Raw genomic sequence first — 17405 nt, forward strand, 5'->3', positions numbered from 1 at the left:
TGTTGCTAGGGACAACCCCAGCCCTTTTTCTCCTGGATACACTCTGATCAGGTATGTATGGGGCTCGTTCGGGCGGTAACATCCCCTCCAACCACAGAGCTCTGTCTCTCATTTCAGCAAACCTGGCTTCTTTTAAGAGCTTTGACCGCCCCATACTTAGAGACTCCAGAACAACTTTAAACAGTCCAGGAAAATGAAAGTGTCTCTTTTAAAGCAAGTTGCTTTTCTCTTCATGCAAGCTTTCCTCACCTGCACATTGCACACACTGATTGTGCTGTCTCATGCACACAAACACAGTTCATAGCAAGAGAAAAAAAAAATTTGACTTTTCATTCACAGGTACACCACCTGCAACACGCAATGCCTTTTGCCTGGCTGCACTTCCACACACAGCCAATAGTTCCTGATGCGACTTACTGTAGAGCAAGGACCCGGATTCCACCGTCTTCTGCCCGCATTCGAACACCACTTGTAATATTTGGGGGTTATTTTAGCTTAAAGGTAGAGCTTACCAGTGAGCTGGATCCACACCAGATGTCGTTTAAGGGCTCGTAGGCCCACTTTTATTAAAGAAAGAAAAGTCAGATAACAAAATAGTTGCCCACACAGGGGTTTCAGCTTTCCACAGCAGTAATGTATGTAGAACCAAAAATACCAAGCCACCTGGCTCTCTTTAGCAGCACTGCTGCTCAGACTTCTGCTGCAGCCCTCTTGGCTCTTTAACAGAGTTCCTGTACACCCAGTACCTCAGCACTCTTTAACAGCTTCTCTTTCAGCCCACAAGCTTGGACCCTCTGTCTGCTCTGACAGACCGACCTGTGCAGACATGCACACTTCTTCTCCCTTACACGCCTGGACTCCTCGGGAGGGTGGAGCCCAGAACCATGGTGTTGGCTTTGTTTTAAGCCCAAGACCCACCTGTGCAATCATGCAGCCAGACTTCTGGCTGTTCCCAAAACCCGGTCCCAGGATTGGAGATTCCGTACTACCACACTACGTAGAGGGTTCTTTACTGTAAGAATGGAAAGGATGTGGAATTCCCTTCCACAGGCGGTGGTCTCAGCGGGGGGGGCAGCGATAGTTTAAAAAAAATATTAGATAAGCACCTGAACAACCGCAACATACAGGGATATACAATGTAATACTGACATATAATCACACACATAGGTTGGACTTGATAGATTTTTTTCAACCTCACCTACTATGTAACTATATATATGGGTTATTATGTGGCCAGAAAGAGGATAAAATAATTTTTTTTTACCAATTAGTTAATATTGATACCCATAATTGTTTTTTGTGGATCTAATGCTTCTGTTCCTGTGTTTCCTGTGACTCCTATTCTTGATGTTTTTGCCATCTTGTCTTCTGTTAGCCTTGCTCTGTTCAGTTTATCTTAACAATAGCTTTCTGGTCCTATTCCCTAGGTTTATTCCAGCTTTGTGACTATTTCCTCCTTCCTTCCGTCCTGTCCCATTGTGTGTTTTTATCTGAATCTATTTTTATCCTGTCTACAAAATATGTTGCTGCTCCATATGTAGCATATGTGTCATTTTTATCTGTCCTTTTGGGGTACCTTGTGCCTCAAGCTTTAGCCCTTTTTTTTTTTAAGTCAGCCTTCCTCACCTCTGTCTTCTTTCTGCTCCTAGTTCATTACCACCCCAGAAACCTGAAGAGTTCCGGCCCTTCCATACTCCATTCAAAGCTAAAATAAATGTTTTGGATGTATTTGGGTTTTAATACATTAAATATTCTTTCTGTGTACAATTACACTCACCTACCACTTTAACCACTTTTAAGTACACCTTGCTAGTACCGAGTTTGACCCCCTTTTGCCCTCAGAACTGCCTTAATACTTTGTGGCATAAATTCAACAAGGTGTTGTAAACATTTCTCAGAGATTTTGGTCCATATTGACATGATAGCATCATGCAGTTGCTGCAGATTTGTTGGCTGCACATCCATGATGTGAATCTCCCATTCCACCACATTCCAAGGGTGCTCTATTGGATTGAGATCTGGTGATTGTGGAGGCCATTGGAGTGCAGTGATCTCATTGTCATGTTCAGGAAACCAGTTTGAGATGATTTGAGCTTTGTGACATGGTGTATTATATTGATGGAAGTAGCCATCAGAAGATGGGTAAACTGTCTATGGACGCCGAATGCTGGACTTGGGAACGCGCCTGCAAGGTAACCACCCGGAAGAAAGCGATTCTCCTAGGAGGTTATGTGATGCGAGGAGGAGTCGCGAGAGCCACGGAGGACCCCAGAAGTCTAGAAACAGGGCCACTCTGTGCAAAAGGACCTGCACAGTGGAGGTAAGTATGACATGTTTGTTATTTTGAAAAAAATCGAAGCTTTACAATCACTTTAACCCCTTGATTGCCCGTGATGTTAACCCCTTCCCTCCACGCTCCGGCGCCATCTTGCGAAGCCAGAAGGTGACCCACTCTTCAGAGTGAGGCTTGAATTGCATGCTCCCGCACCATCTTGTTGGGACAGGAAGTGATCGCGGTAACATACATCCATTAATGAGGAGACACCACAGGTCTGTAAGTACTTTTTTATCTTCACAAATGTGAGTGTTCCTTTTTTTAATAAATTAAATACCCTTTTACATAATGGATTTACACTATGTCACACTTTGTTCTCCTTCTTAACCATATCACACGATAGAGTTTATCCAACCCGCTCCTTGATTGACTACCCTGTGCCGTGGGTCACTGCCCTTGAGAGCCATCGAAGGATCATAGGAACACCTAACTTCCAAGCCAGAGGTCGCCTACATGGATGCCCTTATCGCTTGGTGTACTTCACCACAAGCTTTGTTGATTCATCAGGCGTACGTCCTTTTGAGTCCATGCTCTCTGGTAAGCCTTCATCCAAATGGTCGTCGATAATCTACTTGCAACTTTCTTTTTACCTGTCTTCATCTTTGATGCCATGAGGATGTTATGAAAATTCAATCTATGTGTCGGGACCCATTCACACATTTGATTCCCTTATCTGTGGACTTCACGTTCATCCTATGTACACATTTTATTTTCACTGTCGACTCATTTAATCATGTATTTTCACATATTTGAATATATGTTTGAGATTCACATGATCACTATATAGTCTTAGTTTATCCAGAGGCCGTTCTATTAGCGCTGCACTTTTATTTGTTGTTTCAATTTGCAACTGTCTTTTTGCTCAGCTGACTGCTGTTTATTTATTTTTTCAAGGGACAGAGCGGTATTTTTTCACGTTTTTTTCATTAGTACAATAACATTGCACATTTTTAGCACTGATTACTGCAATAATGTCACTGGTTCCCAAAGAAGTGTCAAAAATGTCAGCTAGGTGTCCGATCTGCCTGATGTCTGGTCAATGTCTCAGTCCCACTAAAAATTACAGATCACTGCCATTACTAGTTAAAAAAAAATAATAATAATAAAGGTGCCATAAATCTATTCCCTATTTTGTAGACACTGTAACTTTTGCACAAACCAATCAATATAGGCTTATTGCAATATTTTTTACCAAAAATATGTAGAAGAATAAATATCGGCCTAAACTGAGGAAGAAATCAATTTTTTATGTATTTATTTGGGGATATTTATTATAGAAAAAAGTAAATAATATTGTTTTTATTTTTTTTTTATTTTTTTAATTGATGCTTTTTTTTGGTTTATAGCACAAAAAATGATCAAATACCACCAAAAGAAAGCTTTTTTTGTGGGAAAAAAAACCCATACGTTTTGTTTGGGTACAATGTCACACAACTACACAATTGTCAGTTACGACACAGGCTGTATCGCAAAAAAGGCCTGGTCATTAAGGGGGTAAATCCTTTCCGTTAATAAACTCTCCTCAGTGAAGCCAGAAGCAGTGTGTGTACATAGGATCCTGATGTGCCGGCTGAGGATAGTTTATTAAAGCTCTGAAGATTTTGGGAGTCTTCTTTATTTTGGGGTCCCATTATGATCATCTTATGAGGATTATTGATTTCCCTTATTTAAAAGAGTGACTGGATTTAAAGGCCCTGGCTGGGTATGGAGCCACAAGCGTTTTTTGACCTTTTGTAATGAGAAGTCCATTTGATCCGGTAAGCAAGCCCTTTTTTAGCCTTTGGTGATGGTGTTAATTCACAAGATCACCTTTTAAGGTGTTGGATGGTAGTGAAGATCCATCGGAATCACAGAGCATTTTCACTGGATTATTTATGTTACTGGACTTTTTATTGCATAATTCGTTTTCACTGTTTGATTTAATTTTGCTATTGGATCACTCTTAGCTGTTGGGTCATTCTTCTATTTGTCATAATTCTACTGTAATAATGTCACTGGTCCCAAAAAAGTGTCAAAAGGGTTTTGTACACGCTATAACTTTTGTGCAAACCAATAAATATACGCTTATTGTCATTTTTTAAATAAAAAAATATGTAACAGAATACATTTTGACCTAAACTGAGGAAGAAATTAGATTTTAATATATTTTTTTATTGGGTATGATTTATAGCAGAAAGTAATAAATATTGTTTTGTTTTTTTTTCAAAATTGTACTGTACCTGCAATAACGCCTCTTCTCATGTTCAAAATAGTTATTATCATTAGGAAGAGCACATTTATATATACTATGTGAGAAGATTTCCCTAAGCACCTGGTGAGTTAAGTCTCATAAGAGTGACTTCAAATATTCCTCAGTTAATATTTTTTTTTTAAAGGAAAATATTATCTGAGAAGGCAACTATACATAATATATTTATATACTAAAGTCAAAATAAAATATAGATACTGTTTTGGTCCATTTTAATTTTAATTTTTGTTTATAACATTTCAGTGGTATTTATTTTTAACCATTTTTATAAAAATTTTATTTCTCAAATAAATACCAACTCCTAGATCTACAGAATTCTTAGAGCATTATGGGTTTTCTACTGAGACAACAACACAATTTTAATTTATTATGTTATAAAAACTATACAGAATACATTTCTTTTTTTTTTTTTTTTTTTTTTTAATAAATTTTTATTGAAATTCTTCAATAATACAAATAAGCATAAAGTACAAGTAGCCAAATACAAGTCAAGAGTGGCTGAACATCAATTTACCAATGAATAAAGTACAACAACAATGTCAGATAATCGAGATAAAGGAGGAACAAAACAAAGATAGAGGCCAATGGCCTCCGTAGGCAAGTACAAATAGCGTAAATATACTCCCATCTCAATCGCATGGAAAGAAATCAACTCTAATGCGCTATTTAGAAACAGAAAAACTAAAACACAGTGGTATTGCATTATATTGTAAAAACTGGACCTTACTGTCAAGCCACCGGACACCCCAAAAGGGATCTTGCTGTGAACGGTGATTGAATGAGGGAGGTAAACAGAAAAGTGTAGGGGTCCATTTATGGCAGAGTCTGCTAGTATGCTAGTTTATCAGACCGCATAATCGGGGTTTAAACTACCTACTGATATAAGTAAGGGGTACATAGGAAGAATCTAGTGAGGAAGAAGGGTGCAAATACATCCTGTACAATAATGAATCAAGCTTTTGGAAAGTGAAAGAACGAGACCTGTGGTGTCTCCAAATGTGGTTAAACAACACAAAAAAAAAAGGGGGCTTGAGAAATTGCAATTAGAGAGGAAAAGGAACGGATCTCGTGGTAACCACAACCTATGGTCGCTGAAAAGAGCACTGACGATACATTTATGGGTTGTTATTCTGATTTCCCAAATTGAAAGAATCTCTAAAATGTGTCCAACACGCCCAAATTTTACCATATTTAGTGGGTTCATCTCTCGCTTGGTGTATGAGATTTTCCATATCTGCTATCTTATCCACCCGTGTCACCCATTCGGCTAACGTAGGAGGCGATGAGGTCTTCCAATGAACCGGGATACACTAATTAGCCGCATTAATGAGATGCATTGAGAGGGATTTGGAATACTCTTTCTTGGGAGTGGAAGAGTAGTGCAGAAGGAATTGGGCAGGAGTAAAATCAGGGGTGTAAGTTGTTATATTGGTAATGTGCCTGTGGATTTCTTGCCAAAATGGTTGTATAAGTGGACATTCCCACCAAATATGGGTTAGCGTTCCCATTGCGGTATTGCAGCGCCAACATGTAGAAGGGACACTAGGGAAGAATTTGTGAATTTTGTCAGGGGTTCTATACCATTTAGAGAAGATCTTATATCTGCTCTCTTGAGAAGAAACATTTACAGAACCTTTGTGAATGAGATGATAGATGTTCTTCCAATCCTCAGATGAAAGAGATAACTGTAGATCAGATTCCCATTGTTTAACTAAATTATCGCTCAGAATATCATAAGAGGAAAAGAGCAGTGCGTAAGTCATAGAGATAACATGTCTTTGTGGTTCACGGTTGTTACAGACAGATTCAAATGGTGTAAGGGTTCTAAACCAGTTGGAATAAGTTTTGGAAGTTTGAAAAAAGTGTCTAATTTGTAAGAACTTAAAAAAGGGGACATGAAATTCCGGGAATAAGGACACCATGTTTGGGTGGGATAGGAGAATGCCATTTTGAAAGAAGTCAGATGCTCTTGGTAAGGACCCGCCTGGGGACCTCCTCGGCAATTTAGAGAAAAATCCTGGTGGAAAGTCTGGATTGTCAGTTAGGGGCGTCATGGGGCCACAAGTAGGGTTCAAGTGTAGAAATTTGCAAGCCTCTCTAAATTTTTTCAAAGTAGAGTGTATGAATGGATTAGTACGTACGTTTTGCGGGATGTGTGACGTGCGCAGCCATGGTAGATGAGCTAACGGTAATTGTGTGAATGCTTGTTCTAGGTTAATCCAGTCCTTATAAGATTCATGAGAGTGCCAGTCTATTATTCTGGTCAGGTGGCACGCCATATGGTACTTCTGAAGGTCTGGCAGACCCATACCGCCTAGCTCTTTAGGAAGTGTCAAACGATCCCAACTTAATCTAGGTGTTTTAGCCAACCAGATAAAGTGTCTGCACATGCGTTTATAAGAGAGGAAGAAAGTAGGAGGTAATTCTATAGGAATCGCTTGCAACAAATACAGGATCCTGGGCAGCACATTCATTTTTAAAATAGCCAGTCTGCCAAACCAAGAGAAGGGTCCTTTGAACCAATTGTGTAGGTCTGTTTGGATCACACGGAGGAGGGTCTGAAAATTGATAGAAAATAAATCTGTAAGGTTGGCGGGAATATGGATGCCTAAATATTTGATTGAATTGAGTTCCCAACAGAATGGGAAGTTATGTTTGCATTATAAAACTAGTGGAGGTGGTAGCGATATGTTTAGAGCTTTAGATTTAGAAAAATTTATTTTCAAATTAGAAAGTAACTGAAATAGCGAAAAATCTTTGAGGAGATTGGGAATAGAGGTAATAGGGTCAGATAAAAAGAGCAGAACGTCATCAGCATAAGCTGCGACCTTATATGTTTTATTGGTGATAGTTATACCTTTAATGTCCGGATTCTCTCGAAGTCTACGAAGAAGGGGTTCCATAGTGAGTAGGAAGATTAGGGGGGAAAGAGGGCAACCCTGACGAGTGCCGTTGGAGATGGAGAAGGCGTTCGACAGGCATCCATTAACTCGGATTTTGGCCACAGGGGAGGAGTATAAAGCCATTATCATCTGTATTAGTTGAGGAGGGAAACCTACTGAATGTAGAACCGCCTCCATGTAGTCCCAAGCCACCCTGTCGAACGCCTTCTCCGCGTCAAGTGATAAGAAGAAACCAGGGGTAGAGTTAGTAGAGAGCCAATGGTGGATGTGAAGCGCTTTGATCGTGTTATCCCTAGCTTCCCTGCCAGGGACGAACCCCACTTGATCTAAATCAATTAAGCTCGGAACGATGGGATGTATACGGTTGGCTAGCGCTTTCGCATACAGTTTAATGTCCACATTTAAAAGTGATATTGGGCGATAATTGGTAACTAAGGTGGGATCTTTATCAGGCTTTGGAATAAGGGTTATGTGTGCTTCAAGCAGATCTTTGTGGGCTGTGTTAGAGGGCGACATTGTAGTAAAGGCTTTAACCAAATGGGGGATTAGGATGTCAGGAAAGGATTTATAGTAGCTGACAGTAAGGCCGTCAGGGCCTGGGCTTTTGCCGGGTTTCATTTGTTTTAGGGCACTAAGTATTTCTTCCGATGATAATGGGGAATCTAAACCAGGGAATCTTTCTGTATCAATTGGCTCAGGTGAGTACTGTTGTAAAAAATTTTTAATGGCTGTTGAACGTTCAGTCGGATTGGACATCGTGGGTGGAGTGGGGAGGTTATATAAAGAGGAGAAATAGCGAACAAATTGATCCGAAATGTCCTCTGTCGAGGATAGTGTGGTACCTCGTTCATCTACAATCGAGTGTATCGTGTGTTTAGCCTTCTTTGCTTGAAGGGCTCTGGCCAGTAATTTGCCAGATTTGTTTCCAAATTCATAAAAAACTTTTTTAGATAACATAAAATTACGCTTTACTTTTTTATGTAGAACTTCTAAAAGTTCTTCTCTAGTTTGCGTAAGTTCAGTCATAACCTCCGCCGCTCGCGAAGCTTTGTGAGTTTTTTCGAGTATGTGTATGCGTTTTGTTAAAGCGTCTATGTACGTTTTCCTGAGTTTGTTACGTTTGGCTGCTAGAGATATAAATTCACCTCTTATTACACATTTGTGTGCTGCCCATATTGTGTCGGGAGTAGATTCCATGGCCGAGTTTTCAGCAAAATAGTGAGAAAGGCAGTTAGATATGTTCTGTACAATATCTGAATCAGTGAGTAGGGAATTGTCGAGGCGCCAAATGTGTGAATCATTTCGTTTATCCGGAAGGGAGAGAGTTAAGGAGACAGGGTTGTGGTCTGAGAGAACCATAGGTTCAATAGTGGAGTCGGTTAAGAAAGGTAATTCATTTTGGGAGATGAAAATGTAGTCAAGACGAGAGTATTTCTCGTGGGGTGGAGAAAAGAAAGTGAAATCTTTTTCGTTAGGGTGAAGGGTCCTCCAGGAATCGTGTAGGAGTAACTCTTGTAATTGAGATTTGATTGCACGGAGGGCCCTATATTTCAATACCGAAAATCCGTTTTATGTGTCTAAGGAGGGGTTCAGAGCAACATTAAAATCACCACCAACAAATAGAAAACCATTTTGAAATGTGGTCAGTTGTTGAAGGGTATTACGAAAAAATGTGACCTGCTGCGAGTTGGGTGCATAAATATTGGCGATGGTGATGTGTCTGTTATGTAGTGTGCCTTTTAAAAAAAGGAACCTACCTTGTATGTCTCTCTGAATGTCTGTAATTTGGATTGGGCAGTTTCTGGAAATAATTATGGAGACTCCTTTAGATTTGGCGTCAGCATTCGGTGCGTGGTAGACCGTTGGAAAATATTTGTCAGTTAACCTCGGAATCGTGTCAGTTCTGAAGTGAGTCTCTTGAATGAGAGCAATATGAGTTTTAGAGTGTCGTAAAGTAGAAAGCAATTGCATTCTTTTTTCGGGCGTATTAAGGCCACGTATGTTGATGGAGCATATCTTAATTTTTTGGATGTCTTGGGTCGCAGTCTGTGAAGGTGTAGACATGTTCATTAGATCCGTTCAGGGGATGAGGGCACTTAAAAAAAAAGAAAAAAAAAAAAAAGAAAAAAAAAAATATGGGAAATGAAATGTAAGGTGTGGAACACACCTGTTAACCGATGAGACAGAGAGAGAATTCGTCCCTCTATCTCTAGGATAGGAAAATCGGTGTAAGTACGGTGCGACGAAAGCAAGCTCACCCAATAATAGGTGAACTTACTCCTCGCCACAACCGTGTGGGGGTTGGCTGTGACCAGTCCAAAGAGGGATTTGGAAAGTATTAATGGAGAGCCGGCTCACGACCTTATAGGAAGTACATGTTGGAGGCATATAGCCGCAACTATTTATTTTATTTATTTTTTATATATATATTTATGTTGTATTATTGTCATTTTAGGGGGTAGGCATCAGTGGTATGGGGTATTCTGAAAGGTAAGATTTAGAAATGGATGGAGAGGCAAGAAGATGATTAAAAATTATACCTGTGTGGTCATATATGTTTGAGCAAGAAAGTATAGTAGGAGGACAAGGGAATAGAAACATAATACATTCCATGCATAACTAACACTATAAAGGGTGAAGGGGGGGAGGAGAGAGAGTAGGGAAGGGGGGGGGGGAATGGGATATGGAGGGGAGGGGAGGGGAAGGGAGGAGGTGGGGCACAGGGGAAAGGGAAGGGAAGAGGGAAAGGTGGGGAAGGGAGATATCATAAGTACTTGGCATATCATTACATTTCAGTTGTCATATCTAAATATGCTATTCAAAGAGCCTGTGCACCATGTAATTTCCTCATATAAAGGGACTAGTCCTATATGAACAATAGTCAGAACCATACAGTGTTAGATTAGAAGAAATGCGGCAAGTGGTAATGTCTTATAATGTCCAAAGCTAATAGTAAGGGTACATCACTATTGGTAATAATGAGAACGATAGGAACTATGGGGAAGTTAAACGCATCTCTGCTTTACCAGATACAGAAAGCAAGATATAGGACCAGTAGCTAAGAGTTAGTAGAAAGGGAATGATTGGATACCTGCAAGTAAGGAGAGCTTGCAAAAAGAGCGTTTCTCCATAACAACCTGCAGCCGAAGGAAGTAGTGAGTCCGGAAATAATTGTATGGTCAAGGTGACGTAAATAGTACAGCCACATACATCGGGGTGCCGGGAAGAAGAAAATGGCCGTAGGGAGTTATGGGAAATGTAGTACGTGTCTCCCAAATTAACACAATAAAAGAACTGTCATATGAGGGATATACAGACTTCCCTTATGCTAGGTATAAGGAGCCTGGAGCGAGGAAGAAAGGTCGCAAAAACATATAGAACAAAAATAACCAGGCCTGTCAACTGAAAAGGCAACTATGATCAGAATGAAAAATCTTCACTGTATGTCGCTACTTACTCATTAATTATAGTCACAAGTCCTGCATTCGGGAGAGAAAGAGAAAAAAAAGAAACCTCCCGTCAGTCCAGATTAATGTGACAAAAAAAAAATATATACTCCGGAGCTGTACGACTTCAGCGTTCTCTTCTGGCTCTCCTGGAGCTTTGCGTGTAGTAAGGACTGCACGGGCGTCGGGTATCCCTCGGAGCGGTGTGTCCATCGTCTGGTGATGGAGATCTGCGCCGTCGAAGACTCTGTTCTTGTGCGTCCATCGGTTCTGCCGGAGGTAGATCCTTTCTCACAGCAGAGCGGCGAAAATCTGCGAACCAATTTGGCACCTCTACCAATGGGATATTGAGTGAGCGACAGAAATGTGGTAAGTCCTCGGGAACTTTCAGATGCGCTGTGCGGCCTTGAGTTGTTGCAGAGAGACAGAACGGAAATCTCCATTTATAGTTAATCCCGTTGGCGCGGAGGACATCTAGTAGTGGGCGCAAGTCCCTGCGGTGTTTCAGTGTTAGGCTAGAAAGATCCTGATAAATTTGGATGTTTGTTCCGTCATGTATGATTTGTGGTGAGTCCCGGGCTCTCTTAAGGATCTCTTCTTTAATTTTAAAGTCAGTAAGACAGCATATGATGTCGCGGGGGGGTTCCGACTCCCTACCCCTAGGCTTCAAAGCTCTGTGAATTCTGGCCATGTCTATATGAGTCGTGGGTGAATTGAGCAAGTTGTTAAAAATGCTTGTCACGGACTGCAGAACCTGGTCCCCTTCAATGGTTTCCGGAAGGCCTCTGACCCTTAGGTTGTGGCGACGGCCTCTGTTGTCGAGGTCTTCCAGATGAATATGGACAGCCCGTAGTTGGAGAGTATGAGAGTCGACGTGATGAGTAGTTTTCTTGATCTGTGACTCCTGTTTCCTCATGCTATCCTCCATTTCGACTACTCTTTCAGTGAGAGAGCGAATGTCAAGGCAGAGCTCCGAAATGGCCGCCGAGAGTGTTCCTTTAATATCGTCAGCTATAGATCTGAGGTCTTGCATGCTGAGTTGTGGTTGTGGATGAGGTGCGGGATGATCCGAATGATCCGGAGCCTCGGGTAAGGCTATGGAAGGATCTCGTTGTGGTCCGCTCTGAGTCACATTTGGTTGTCTTCGATTAGGGGCAGCCGCCATTGTGCCTCTGTTTGCCCTGAATAAAGCAGGGATTGTGGTAGAAACACCTCCGGAATTCCCTCGAGGCGAGCGTGATCGGGACGCGGAGGAATTCCGCGAAGCAGTCCCCATATAGAAGTAGCTTTAGGCAGGCTAGAACCTCCGCAAATTAGATTATAGGTCGTGAGGCGACGGGAGCTCAAGCACTAGGCATCCATCTTCTAGGCTGGTCAGGCCACGCCCCCCTACATTTCTAAGCATAACCAAAATAGTATATAGATACTATTATAAATAATAGTTTGGTCAATTGGTATTTACTTTTTGCTTATAACACCTCAGTTGTACATACACTATATTACCAGTAGTATTGGGATACCTACCTTTACACACAGATGAACTTTAATGGCATCCCAGTCTTAGTCCGTGGGGTTCAATATTGAGTTGACCCACCCTTTGCAGGAATAACGGCTTCAACTCTTCTGGGAAGGCTGTTCACAACATTAAGGAGTGTGTCTATGGGAATGTTTGACCATTCTTCCAGAAGCAAAATTTGTGAGGTCAGACACTGATGTGGATGAGAAGGCCTGGCTTGCAGTCTCCACTCTAATTCATCCCAAAGGTGTTCTATTGGGTTGAGGTCAGGACTCTGTGTGTTAGCTAGTCAAGTTCCTCCACCCCAAACTTGCTCATTCATGCCTTTATGGACCTTGCTTTGTGCACTGGTCCAAATCATTTGGTGGAGGGGGGATTATGGTGCGGGGTTGTTTTTCAGGGGTTGGGCTTGGTCCCTTAGTTCCAGGGAAGGAAACTCTTAAGGCGTCAGCATAGCAAGACATTTTGGACAATTTCATGCTCCCAACTTTGTGGGTACAATTTGGGGATGGCCCCTTCCTGCTCAAACATAACTGCACACCTGTGCACAAATCAAGGTCCATAAAGACATGGGTGAGCGAGTTCTCGTCCACATCAGTGCCTGACCTCAAAATTCACCTCTGGAAGAATGGTCAAACATTCCCATAGACACACGTCTAAACCTTGTGGACAGCCTTCCCAGAAGAGTTGAAGCTGTTTTAGCTGCAAAGGGTGGGCCAACTCAATATTGAACCCTACGGACTAAGACTGGGATGCCATCAAAGTTCATGTGCATGTAAAGGTACTGAGCCCATAAAATGCAGCCACTGTGCCCATTGAATGCAGCCACTGTGCCCATCATATGCAGCCACTGTGCTCATAAAATGCAGCCACTGTGCCCATAAAATGCAGGTTCTGTGCCCATAATATGCAGCCTCTGTGCCCATCTTACAGCCTCTGGGCCCATAATATGCAGCCTGTGCCCATCATATGCAGCCTCTGCGCCCATCACCTCCTGATTGGCTGAGAGGCTGTTCAGTGTTAGAAAAGCAAACATTAATTCACTAACACACCTGGGTGGACTGCAAGCACAATGCTCTTCGCTCGTAGTCCACCTTTTTTGAAGCCTATTGGAGCTATGGCTCTAATCGGGACGCTTCAAAGAAAAAAAAACACCCCCGTCGCTGTAATTTAGAATGGGGGTGGTCGCGGCCATGGATAGATTCATGCCATGCACAAACCTATCCATTATTCATAGAGTGGGCTGGTGTAACAGAGGGGGCGACGCCTGTGCGCACTTAATGGACGCACCACCACTGGTTCCAATACTTTCGGTAAAATTGTGTATTTTTAAACATTTATATACAAACTTTATTTTACAAATAAATATCAACCTATAGTTCTGTTTATGACACAGAATTCACAGAGCATTATAGGTTTCCTACTGAGACAACAACACAATTGTAGTTATTATGTTATAAAAATATAAAACTTGTTTGGCCACTCTAGACAACAGCTGCACTTTTATGAATTTTTTTTTCTTAAAAGTACCAGGAAAATCTTTTAGGGGTCTATTTATAAATAGTGTGGAACAGTTACTAGACAGCTGGGATCTCCAATCCACTGCTTTTATTCGTTTTTTTTGCAATAGTGCTAGTGAGCAGCTTAAAAGAAAACTTGCAAATAAAAGCACAGAAAAAACTAATAAGTTAAATGCTTTTTGGAGTATAGAAATTTGGTTATCTGGGAGCACAGTGCATAAATACAATAAATAAAAAAAGAGAGGAATGGCGCAAAGACTACATTAAGGTCAAGTAACATTAGCATAGAGGAACATGTATTTAATTAAAGGGCTATCTGTACAATATAATGAGATAAATTATCTTAAAAAAGTCCCGATATGCAGTGAAGCTAAATGTCCATAAAAATGATAAAACAATTAAACAATAGCACAAAAGTCAGCTCCCTTAGGAGAGAAGATAAAGAACAAAAAAGGGGGCGCTTCTAAGGGCAATATGTTAGGGCCGGTTCACACAGCAGGCGAGGCGAGGCGACTCCGACTTGCCTCGCCGCGACCTGCCGCGGCCTCAGCGGCGACTTGCAAATGACTTCTGTATAGAAGTCAATGCAAGTCGCCCCGAGGTCACCCAAAAGTAGTACAGGAACCTTTTTTCTGAGTCGGAGCGACTCGAGTCGCTCCTCTCAGAACGGTTCCATTGTACAGAACGGGGGCGACTTGCGAGAGCGAGGCGAGGCGAGTCGTGTCGCCTCGCATCGCCCGCTGTGTGAACCGGCTCTTAAGAAAGGATTGTTTTAAATACAATTAAACCTAACTTTTAATTAGTAATCTATAAAAATTATTTGAATATTGAAAAGAGATAAACATAAAACACATAGACAAACTTAAGGAAGCACCAGCAAATACTAGAAAAAAACAAACAAAAATAAAATGGGCAAATTATCAAATATATGTAAATTAAAATGTCCAATGCCCATCCACCATTCCTTTCACTATGAGCACTAAAAATTAAGAACATTGATTTGACAGATTTGGGTCCCATTTACTTCAATGGGGTTCAGATTCAACATCCAAACTTTTAATATGTTTGGCCTAACCTTTCAAACCGGGAGGTGTGTTTGGGTCATCTCCACAAAGGACTACTGTTGTCACCACCATGACTTAAGGATAGGACACTTGATAGGATTGAAAGGACACCATGCCCTATCAAGAACTGTGCCTCTAAATTCATGTATTTAATGCTAAACAAGCTGAAAGTTTTTTTCATGAATAATAGACATTTGCTGATTATGGTTGTCAAGAGAACAGGGACATTTCAAAACATATATGCAAAAGTTAGTGTCACAATTGAAATATTCATGGATTCATGGACATGAAAATAAGGTACACCCCCCCCCCCCCCAAATAAGAGCAGTGTAGTTTAAAAAAAAATGTAATTATATTTGGTCTTATTTAAACCCTAATTAACCCTTAGTTTTGCTTAATCAGCCCAAACTATCTCCTTTTCCCCTTCGTCCCTTTGCTATAATTTTGCTGCTGATTTTTATGTGTTCATTTAAATTTTTCTAAGTGTTAACATTTTTACTTTTTTCATTTTTTTTTATATTTTGTTCATTCATTTTGTTAGTGTTGCAATACATTTGAAAAAAAAAAATGGAAAAATAAACCTTTTTTATATTTGTAAATATCTTTGTAATGCTTTATACCAGAGTCACCATTTTAAAGTACAGAATAAAATGTACACTTTTTTCTACAATGATTTTTGTTTTAAACTAACACTGGTCAACGCAGGAAAACTATGCCTTTTATTTTGTTACATTTGTGCCCATGGATTGCATACAAACAAAACACATTTCTGAAAGAAAATGTCACCAACAGGGATGAGCAGAGCAAAAAATTTGTACGAACAAGCGAACACCATTAAAGTCTATGGGACATGAACATGAAAAATCAAAAGTGCTAATTTTAAAGGCTTATATGCAAGTTATTGCCATAAAAAGTGTATGGGGACCCGAGTCCTGCCCCAGGGGACATGTATCAATGCAAAAAAAAGTTTTAAAAACTGATGTTTTTTTAGGAGCAGTGATTTTAATAATGCTTAAAGTGAAACAATAAAAATGAAATATTCCTTTAAATATCATGCCCGGGGGGTGTCCTTGGTATGTCTGTAAAGTAGCGCATCTCTCCCATGTTTAGAACAATACCACAGCAAAATAATATTTTGAATGCCTCGTACACACACGATCAAACAATCTGGCGAAAAAATCTGGCAAACTCAAGTCCGCCGGACAATCTGCCCGTGTGTAGCCTCCAGCGGACAATAAAATTAAATATTGTGTCCTTAGTATGCCTGTAAAGTAGCGCTTTTTCCAATGTTTAGAACAATACCACAGCAAAATGGCATTTGTAAAGGGAAAAAAAGTAATTTAAAACTGCTCACGGCTATAATTAGTTTATTTTTTTGGTTCATCGGGCGGCATGATGGACGATGGATTTACAGTGCGGGACATTTTTATTTATTTATTCTTTAATTAAAAAACCTGTCTACTGTAATTTTTACTATTTCTGACACTTTTTTTGGTGAATGGGTAGGGGTACAATGTACTCAATACTCATTCACATAGAGGGGGTGGGATCTGGGGGCCCCTTGTTAAAGGGGGTTTTCAGATTCTGATAAGCCCCCCTGCCCGCAGACCCCCACAACCACCAGGCAAGGGTTGTGAGGATGAGGCCCTTGTCCCCATCAACATGGGGACAAGGTGTTTTGGGGGACCCCAAAGCATCCTCCCAATGTTGAGGGCATGTGGCCTGGTACAGTTCAGGAGGGGTGGCACTCTCTCATCCCTCCTTTTCCTGTGGCCTGCCAGGTTGTATGCTTGGATAAGAGTCTGGTATGGATTTTGGGGGATCCCTACGCCATTTTTTTATTGTGGTGCAGGGTTCCCCTTAAAATCCTGAACCTGAAAATCCATACCAGACCTGAAGGGCCTGGTATGGATTTTGGGGGACCCCCACGCATTTTTGAAAAAAATTTGGGATCGGTTTTCCCCTTAATATTCATACCAGACCCAAAGGACCTGGTAAAAGACGGGGGGGGGGGGGGCAATGCCATTTTTTCTTTTTTTTTTCAATGATTTTTATCTATATTGCCAGGATCCGACAATTCATTACAGCCACGAGCAGTTTTAAATGATTTTTTCGGAGGCGCATGCGTGGAGGCTGTCAAGATAGCCATAATCATCTAGAGCTCCATGCCGCCCTGGTCTAATGACACCCGCCGCACCCGTGAGAGCTCGTTCAGGGTACGCTCCATGAGCGACAGCGAGGGGCACACCCCAGGATCACCCTGATGTCAGCAGGCATGGCCAGACTGGACCTATCCCGCTCACTGAACGTGGCCCCTGAGCCCCACAGCAATTGCAAAATGGCAGCCACGAGTATACAGGGCAGAGAGAGAGA

This window comes from Lithobates pipiens, unplaced genomic scaffold, assembly GCF_037356315.1.
Source record: "Lithobates pipiens isolate NorthernLeopardFrog02 unplaced genomic scaffold, aLitPip1_a1.2 Scaffold_8, whole genome shotgun sequence".
NCBI classification, from domain to species: Eukaryota; Metazoa; Chordata; class Amphibia; order Anura; family Ranidae; genus Lithobates; species Lithobates pipiens.